Source organism: Geospiza fortis, unplaced genomic scaffold, assembly GCF_000277835.1.
Source record: "Geospiza fortis unplaced genomic scaffold, GeoFor_1.0 scaffold172, whole genome shotgun sequence".
In the NCBI taxonomy this organism is placed as follows: Eukaryota; Metazoa; Chordata; class Aves; order Passeriformes; family Thraupidae; genus Geospiza; species Geospiza fortis.
Genome location: NW_005054309.1, coordinates 10,806,106 through 10,815,649, shown reverse-complemented (window position 1 = coordinate 10,815,649; position 9,544 = coordinate 10,806,106).

Sequence of the window (9,544 nt, the reverse complement as noted above, 5' to 3'; positions counted from 1 at the left end):
CCAGGGATAGGGCTCCACCACTGCCCTGGCACAGGACAACCCCTTTGGTGAAGAAATTTCCCAAATATCCAACCTGAAGCTCCCCTGGCACAACTTGGGGCTGGTTCCTTTGTCCTGAGCACAGCAAGTGTGTCCCATGTCACCAGGGAGGTGCCAGCGGAGAGGGGGAACAAGAAATGGGCACAGTGCAAATGCATCCAGCAGATCCCTGCCAGGGAATAACAAGACACTTCCTAATACTCAGGTTTCAGAGCTGGATCATTTTAGATACCAACGATGCTGTGTTCTCAGCTCTGGAACTCCTCTGCCAGGAGCAGAGGCACCACCTTCCCCAGGCTGGTTATGGATGAGTGAAAACTGGGGAAGCAGTGAGAGGGATCCAAACTCCATTTCCTCCATCAAACATGAGGTGCTCCATCCTGTCACAGGCTCTCCACTCTGCAGCACATCCCAGCCCGTGCACCCAGGAATTCCATGGAGGAATTCCATCTGTGACCTCTCCCTAGGAGCCAAAATTCACCCCCCTGTGCCTGCCTTGGCCTCAGCCCCCGATTTTCCCTGCACAGGGCAGGTCCAGGGAGCTCACCCCGGGATTGTGGGGAGGATGAGGGGCTCCAGGGCATCCATCCCCATCCCCATCCCCATCCCCTGGAGCCTCTCCCAGCACTCCCAGCTGGATCAATGCGGGATCGTTAGGGAGGAGGGACAGCGCTGGAGGTGACCAGAGACACAGGCAAGGATAACAAACCCCGGGCTGCCCTGGGTGTGATGGATCAGAGAATTTAAGGAGAGCTTAAAAGAATAAAAATAAAGCCACCTCTGCATCACTTCTGCACCCTTCCTTTCTTTTCCATGCTGCAATTCCACTTTGGAAACTCTTATTATTATTGAAATACACTTAATCGAGGCACGTTTAACTGAGATTAATTGAAATTCCACTGCCACAGCAGTAAATCAAAAAATAGGGGGAAAGATCAGAAAGGATCTTTTCTTGACATTGCTAAACTCCAGCTTGTTTTGCTGTTCCAAACTGGAGCACTGCTAATAAAAAGCCTTGTTCTTTTGCAGTAATTGTGCATTTTCAAATATTGTTTCTAAGAAAAAGAATCTATTAAAACCAGAGAAACAATCCCAAAGAAATGCCAGTCAAAGCCATTAAGATGTTTTCACTGATGCACTGCATGTAAATCTGATTTATGTTGGTTTAAACAGTTAAGAAATCCCCGAAATAACTTCATTTATTATTTTATTGCCTGATTAATGGTTCAGAGGAACTGATTTGTAGCTGAAGTTTTACAGAGCACAAAATTAAAATAAGAGCCTTTTGTAGAAACGTCCCGTATTTGTTCAATTATGTGTTCAAAACTGAAACAAATATAAAAACTTCAATAAATATATTTTCTTCCAAGGAATGACATGCTGTGGGTTTGCTGTTATTGTTGGGTTTGATGTTTTTGCCTCTAAGGAGGTCAGCAATATGGAAACATAAAGGCCAATTTAATTTGTGCATCTGTGGCTGCCAAGTATTTTAATTCCGACAGCTGTGACTGAAGAGTTAATATTTTACTTGTCAAAATCCAAAAGGAGGCCAGTGAATCACTCTAATTCTCATTAAGAGGCTTCCCCCCAGTAGCACCCTAATTCAAAATAATGAAAGTAGAGACTGAGTGCGATTCTAATGCCAGTTGAGACCTATCTTTTAATATTTCTCTGGTGATGGATTAGGGATCGGGGAAATTCATCTCAGATCATAGAGCCTAATTTAATAAGGGATCATTCCAAGAGTATTGCATTTTATAATAATGTCATTTAATGTGTCGTCTTCCATTTTTACTGTCCCATATGGATGCTTACACGATGGTGCCACAGGGATAAACTTTTAAAGAACCAGGCTCGTTTTTTGTCCTGGGCTCCCATTAACGAGGAAGTTTATCAAGGAGATGGTCTATTAGCCAGCTCTGGTAATTGTGGGGTGCTTAAAGGAACCTTTGGAAGGCACGGGAATGGTGACAAAAGCCACACTTTCAAAGCCTGGAGTGGAGGGGAAGGGAGAACATTTAAAAGTACGTTAAAATCTGATTTTAGTGCCTAACGTAATTGTGCCGTTGCATGAAAAATGTGGGCACCTGCTTGTTTAAAACACATGATAATAAAATCATTTTCCCTCACGAACCACATCTCCATACAACATTCTCCACTTGCTTCCTCAGTGTATTCCTGGGATTATTTAGCTAATTGCTTCTTTGGGGTGTTTCATGCCTGTTTCCCAACGTTCTTTTCCCCAAAAATACAAAGATTTGCCATGCTGTGAGAGCAGCAATTTTCAACAACCATTAAGGGATTAGATGTAATTATTCTGTCTAAATATTTGGGCTCTAATATTTAATTGAATTTGTGTTTCTTGGCATTGCACTGAAGGGGAGATCCTGGGTGACTGCCACCCCAAACCTGAGCTGCTCAAGGTCAAGGAACAAGCCAAGCCCCCAACCATAAACGGCTGGAGATTGCCAGAAGCTGCAAAGCTGCAGCCTGAGCTTTGGGTAATCACACAAAGCCTTTAGGAAAAATGGGGCCATAATGAGGATTTTTGTTCCAAATCCATTGGCGTGATTAAGTCTTTATTTTCAGGTAGCAACTCAGGGGCTGCGCTGCAAGGTTTGACAGAATGAGATCAAACACGGGCAGGCTGAACAGGAAGCAGCTGAGGAATAAATAACCTGCTGTAAACAATAATCTCATTACAGCAGTTTTTTCCAGCGTTGGAATGTGGTGTCTGAAAGGGAACACAATTAATACAAAATGAGGTTTTTCATATTTTCTCTTTCCTCCTGAGTGTTTTCACAGTTTTGTTGTCTTTAGAACATTGTAACTCCTGGTATTTCTTGCACTTTTCCTCATCCAGCTCCATTTTTTATCCCTGCCTTGTTGAAATTATTCTTCCTTGGCATTTCTTTTGATTTTCTGCTTGTCTCCTTTGACATTTTGCACTTCTTTTTCAAGTCCCTATTTGTTTACTGTTTATTCTCTTCTTTTGCCTCTTCCTTCCATTTTATTCCACTTCTCCCCAGTCCAGTTCTTTCATTCTTTTTCAGGTTTCATTTCTGAGCCATGCCTTTGCTTAAACTAATGTTTGTAAAGCTCTTTGTATGAATTGGAGAAGTTTCATTGAAATTTTATAGACTGAACTTTTTTCTTCTCACCATGTTATCTCTTCATGTGTGAGTGTCTTGTTTGCTAAGCTTGTTGCTTTGGATTCAATATCCAAAGTTCTCCCCCCAGTAGGAATGTTACAAATGTCCATGTCTGGCATCTGGAACTGCTTTAGGGACTCCTTGGGTTTGCAACGAGAAAATTATATTTATAACTGGTTTAAATCAGAAAAAAAAGGGGCTCTGGTTGCATCTAAAATAATTAAAAGTGACTGGTTTATATTAAAGAATTAAAAACAAGCAAACAAAAAGTTAAATAAGCAGGGGTTGAGGGCTGGTTTTTGATGAATGCTGCCTGTGTGAGTGACCATTTTCCATCTCCACTGCTTGTTTTTCCCATGTCACCTGCATTCCTGGCTGGAAGTGCTCCCGGACAGGGCTTGGAGCAAGCTGGGATGGTGGAAGGAGCCCATGGAAGTCAGGCTGAGGGGAGAGGGGGACACACAACCAATCCCTGGGCACTTTTCCCCTCTGGAAAGGAGGTTCCCAGAGGAGGAGGCCCCTCCTCGGGCAGCTGATTTGAGGGAAGCTGAGCTTGTCCCAGCTGAGCTGGGTCTCAGGGGTTAAGCTGGCCCTGCACACCCAGCCCAAAGTGCTGTGAATAGAAACATCCCAGTGGGACCAACGGGACCAGCCAGGAACGGGGTCCTGGACAGGAGAGAGGAGAGAGCAGCAGAAAGTCACCCCCTGCCAAAGATCATAAACGCAGAATGTTTCCAAACGGACTCATTGCTGCCTTTTCATCCTCAACTTCAGCTCCCTCTCCCCTGTCCCAGCCCCGAGTCCATCCAGGAGTGCCCATCCCTCCCTCCACCTCCTCCTGGTGATGTTAAATTTGGCGTTTCTGCCCCCCATCACAGGGCTGAGCTGCTGAACCCCCAGTTGCAGACTTGTGGACCCTCTGACAGCAGAAATACCTTCAGGAGGACACTCCAGGAGGGAGCTCTCCGTGATGCTCTCACTGCAGGTTTCCCTTCCTGCCCTGTCAGGCCCTGCCAGGGGATCCAGCTCAGCCCCACCACGGAGCAGAGCTGCTTCCACCCCATCCCTGGAAGTGTCCAAGGCCAGGCTGGAAGGGGATTGGAGCAGCCTGGGGCGGTGGAAGGCATCCCATGGCAGATGAGCTTTAAGGTCCCTCCAACTCACTCTGGGGTTCCAGGATCTGTTCTCACATTTTCAGCCCTCCATCCACTCCAGACCATTCCCATCCGTGATGTCAGGTAGCAGCTCATGGCTTTCCTTTTGTTTCTTTCTGATCCTTAAATTAATTAGAATTCATTTTTAATCAGAAATTCACAGTCAGTTCACTACAGGAATTTGAGAGTTGGTACTTAGGATAATAGAATTGTGCAGTTAAGTCTTAAGGCATTTTTCTTTAGCTGTCTGGACAGGTATAAATCAGTCTCCAGAAAAAAAACCCAGGCTGCCACAGCAAATATTCTTTATTACAATACAAAACTGATTTTCAACAAATAAAATATGCTGCTGTGGTCAGGACTGCCCCAGATCTCTGCCTGCTAAAGGATTTGCAGACAGCAGGCACGGGGAAAGACAAACACGCCGTGAATTGATGCTTTAAAGATCAACCCCCTCACACACAGCAACTGCCAATAGTTCCACTGAGCAGAAACCAACATCAGCTAAAATCCACCACGTCCTTGAGAAGGTTGGGCTGCTCCTGGAGCCCAATGTTTTCTTTTTTTTTTTTTAACCCAAATAATCAAGCCTGAACTATTGATAAAGGGGTGGTAGAAATGGAATCAGATTGGCCATGGAAATGTAGCCAGGGCACTCATCCTGTTCTCTCTGATACTGAACTGGTATCTTTCCCTTTGCAGATATTTTATTAAATGCCATTAACTTCACATCTGCTACTCCAAGTATCTGCCCAGTGGGGAGTGCCTGAACGCGAGGTAACTCTGATTCTGTTCAGCAGCTCCTGCAGTCCTTGATCCCCTGAATTCCAGCCCTGCCAGGATTTAGATGCACAGTCATCATTAACTTTTACCTCCCCGTGGTTCCCAGGGGATGGGCTGGGAAAACGCTGTGGAAGGTCCCTGTGGGCAGCTGGAGCTCTGCTCCCTCCAGGAGAAGGAGGGGAAGATGCTGGGATTCATCTCCAGCAGCAAGGAGCTGCTCCAGCATGAGGCTTAAGATCCCAACACGTCCTCCCAGCTGGAAACCTTTTCACATCACTTCGGCAGAGCTGTTTGCTGCCCTGCGCTTTGAGAGGGAAATAAAGGCGCTGGGAAATGACTGATCCGGGGATGTTTTCCCCTCTGAAATCCCAAACGGAGCCTACAAAGGGCTCGAGGGTGCCCCCGGAGCCCAGGGCTCTGTGTGATTTTTTGGCTGCAGAGCTGTGTTTAAACACGCTCTGCTCCAACACCCGGGGAGGGTTTCCACAGCTCTGCCACGGCCACAGCTTCGGCTGTAAACTGGAAACCCACTTTGATCTCTGCAAACAAATGTGGGTGGGTTTGGGCACAAATAAATGTTAAACCAACAGTTTATTTTGGGGATCCAAAGGCTCTGCTGAGAGCTTGGAACATAAGTTGTTACTTAGGTTTGAATTTCCTTTAAAATGGATGTCAAAAATAAAAATTATCCTTTGTGAAGTTGCACTTACACAGACAGAGCTCCAGCTCAGTGAGTGCTGCTCATGAGACTTTCCATGGAGTCATACCCCACTGGAATATTATCCACGTGCTGCAAATGAGGGAATTCGGTTAGAATTAAATGCTATTTTGCATTAATTGTGTTTAAATGCTCACAGTTTGCTGGTAGCCAGGGTGAGGTTGGCAGTTCCTGTGCCTCTCTGAACAAATCCTGGAGGGGGGAAAAAATATTATTTACAGCTTGAAATCTCCTGTCTTCCTTTCCATCACTGCACATCCCCTTTCCAGCATGGTTTCCATCACCCTCACTCTGGAATTGCCTTGCTGGCAGCAGGTGCGAGGCCAGGAGGACATTTGGAGAGGATGAGGATGATCTCCATGCCCTTCATCCAGCCGTGATCCCTTCAGGGACCCCCCAGCTCCCCTGGAGGAGTTTTGTTTTCCCTGTCCCTGGGAATGTTGGAGACAGCGGCCATTCATGGATGATGGATTAATGGATAGCAGGAAAATTGAATTTTCTGCTTGCACTCCATGGTTCTGCTCCTTCCGTGGGACACAAAAGTGCACGAGACAATGGCATTCTGAGGGCCAAACTGGGGATTTCCCTTCCCACCTTTACCTGCTGAATTCCCAAGCTCTGGGAGGGCCAGCACTGCCAGCCTGTGTGGCACAGACTGCCCAGGCTCCCTTGGGCTGTTTCATCCGGCGAAAAAATTGATGAGTGAACAAAGCATTCCATGAGTCCATTTGGGTTTACAGAATTCACAGAATCCACAGAATCCACAGAATCCACAGAATCACAGAATCACAGAATGACCAGGCTGGAGGAGACCTTAAAGACCATCGAGTCCAGCCCAGCCCCAACACCTCAGCTAAACCCTGGCACCCAGTGCCACATCCAGGCTTTGTTAAACACACCCAGGCAGAACATTCCAGGACGTTATCGCCTTTCTGTAAAACTTTTTCCTAATATCCCACCTAAATTTCCCTTGACACAGCCTGAGACTGTTTATTAGAACCAGAGCATTGTGCCCAGCTGGATGGGCATCCAGGAGACTTGGAAATGCTCCTGGTTTTGTGCATGGCTCCCACCAGACTCCCCGTGCCCCTCCCCATGCCCACATTCCCTGTCCCTGTCCCCATCCATGGCCCATCCTGGATTTTCCCTGCCTGCAGGGATGGGTTCCTGCAGGGATGGGTTCCTGCTGCTTTGGCCCCTGTGTCACACCCAGAACCTCCCCTGTTCCCTCCCCACCTGCAGCAGAGCTGGGTTGTGGCTCCCAGCGCCCCTGCCTGGGCTGGGCTGGAGCCATGCACAGCACCCACAGCCCCCCAGCTGTCAGGGCTTTGCTGGAATTCACTCCTTTGGCTCTTTCCTCAACCTTGCCATTCAAGGACCATCAGCAGATTGCTCCCAAGAGGTGTTCTCAGGTTATTTATTTCCAGGGAACTCAGAATCCCAGAGCAGTTTGGGTTGGGAGAGGCCTCAAAAATCATCTCCTCCCACCCCTGCCATGGCAGGGACACCTCCCACTGCCTGGGACGCTCCAGGATGCTTCTCTGCAGGAACTGCAGCTGCTTTTGACAATTTTACACCTTTTTCATGTGAGACTGCTCCAAAGACTGCCCACATTTTCTGCCTGCCTGGGTGTCCCAGGGCAAACATTGGGAATGTCCGAGCAGGAGAGCTGGGATGGACATTTGGCCTTAAATTATTCCCCAGGATTTCAGCGATAAGAGCCACGCTCAGGCACCATCCAAGAGCCTTGGGCTGTAATTTTCTTAGATCTTTGAAGCTAAACAAGGTTGTGCCAATTGGAGAGCTGTACAGAAATCAGGAAAAATGCAATTTGTGGCCAATGCATTTCTTCTGTGCCCAAACCTGATTTTTTTGTTTTGTTTTGTTTTGTTTTCATTTACATTCTGCAGCTTCTTCTCTGGAAAGGCTGGTGGGAGGCCATCCTTCCATCCTCCTCCTCAGACCACAGGGCCAAGGGGTGCTGCCCACAGAGGGACCCAGTGCAGCCTCAAGAACAACTTGCAGGATTATGGAGGTTTTATTTAAATTTTTGCAATTTCAATTCCATGCTGAAATCGTGACCACCCCCATTGTATAGGTGTTAAAATACAAAAGTCTGAGCATTTTTCAGGGCCAGGTTGGGCTGGGCTTGGAGCACCCTGGGATGGTGGAAGGTGTCCCTGTCCCCAGCAGGGAGTGGAGTGGAGTGGGATGGGCTTTAAGGTCCCTTCCAACCCAAAGCATTCTGTGATTCTCTGAATTTTAATTGCAAATGACAGAACAAAAGTTCCTCTTTCTGCTCCAGTTATTCTCTTGGCTGCTTGAGCCTCCAGCATGAATCCACACCTCTGCTCCAAGTTCTCTGCACTTAGACAAGACCAAACTCCCCTTTTCCTCCTTGACAACATCTGAATCCACTGAACCCCCAGAGATCCCCCACATGAATGACCCATGACTGTGCAAGCACACAGGAAATAGTTAAAAACAAACCCAAATCCTGCTCAGTGTTTGTTTTTATTTTCCTGAAAACTGAGAAGGACACTTAAAGAACTCCTGCACAACTTGAAACAAAATTTAAATAAATTCCTACATTTGAGAGCCCTGGAGATAAATCACCCACAGGAGTACTTGACCCAGAGCTCAGCCTGGCCCAGGCCATCTCTTGGCTAATAACAATTGAAGTGTATATGTTCCATTTCTGAGGGAAGGCTTAATTCATCTGCATTCATCTTCCTGCAGGCCCAGAGCAGAGCTGGCACCCTGTAAATCTGCCTCTCCATTGTTGCACAGACACAGCTCAGGGCAGATTTCTGCCAGAGAGCTCAGAGGGAAAATCCACAGGCACTTCCCCAGCCCAGGAAAAGAAGTTCTTGATTTCCAGCAAAACGAGTTCATTAGAAAATAATCCAGATTAATTACATCTGAACGTAAAATAATGCATGAATTGCAAATGTTCCTGTTTCCTTTAGCAGTGTTGATGTGGCCAAATTAGTTTTGAAATTCATACAGAATCCTTTACCTGGGTAGGAAAGTATTGTAAACAGCTTGTGTAATTAAACTGATTACACATGTAAAAATTGTCATCTGCTTAAGGTTGCAGAGCTCTTTGTCAGCTGCATGGAACAGGGACAAAACCCACCAGGGCCTTGGTGATCTGATCTGCCATCAGATCCATCAGGAAATGCTGTCCTGCAGTTCCAGCCGTGTGGGAATAACCAAATCCCACTGCAGGGATTGCACAAGGGGGAAAAGCAGCTAAAACACGAGCAGGAGCCCTGGGATGAGCTCCCACCCCTGTGCAGAGGGAGGATGGATGTTGGAGCCGTGGTATCTCTGTAAGTGAATGGCTCTTCAGTAACTGGGATAATCTAAAGCAGGTATGGGATGACAAAGGGAAAGATGGGATATTGGGAGGGAATTCCTGGCTGGGAGATCAGGAAATCCCTGGCCCAGGGTGCCCAGAGCAGCTGTGGCTGGCCCTGGATCCCTGGCAGTGCCCAAGGCCAGGCTGGGCAGGGTTTGGAGCACCTGGGACAGTGGAAGGTGTCCCTGCCCAGGACAGGGGTGGGGTGGGATGAACACCAAAATCCTTTCCAAACCAGTCTGGGATTCTGTGGTTTCAAATCCACCAAACCCAGTTAATTCCTTACCCTATTGTTTTCCTTTTCTTACAGGGTCAGGACCCCAGCAGAATTCCT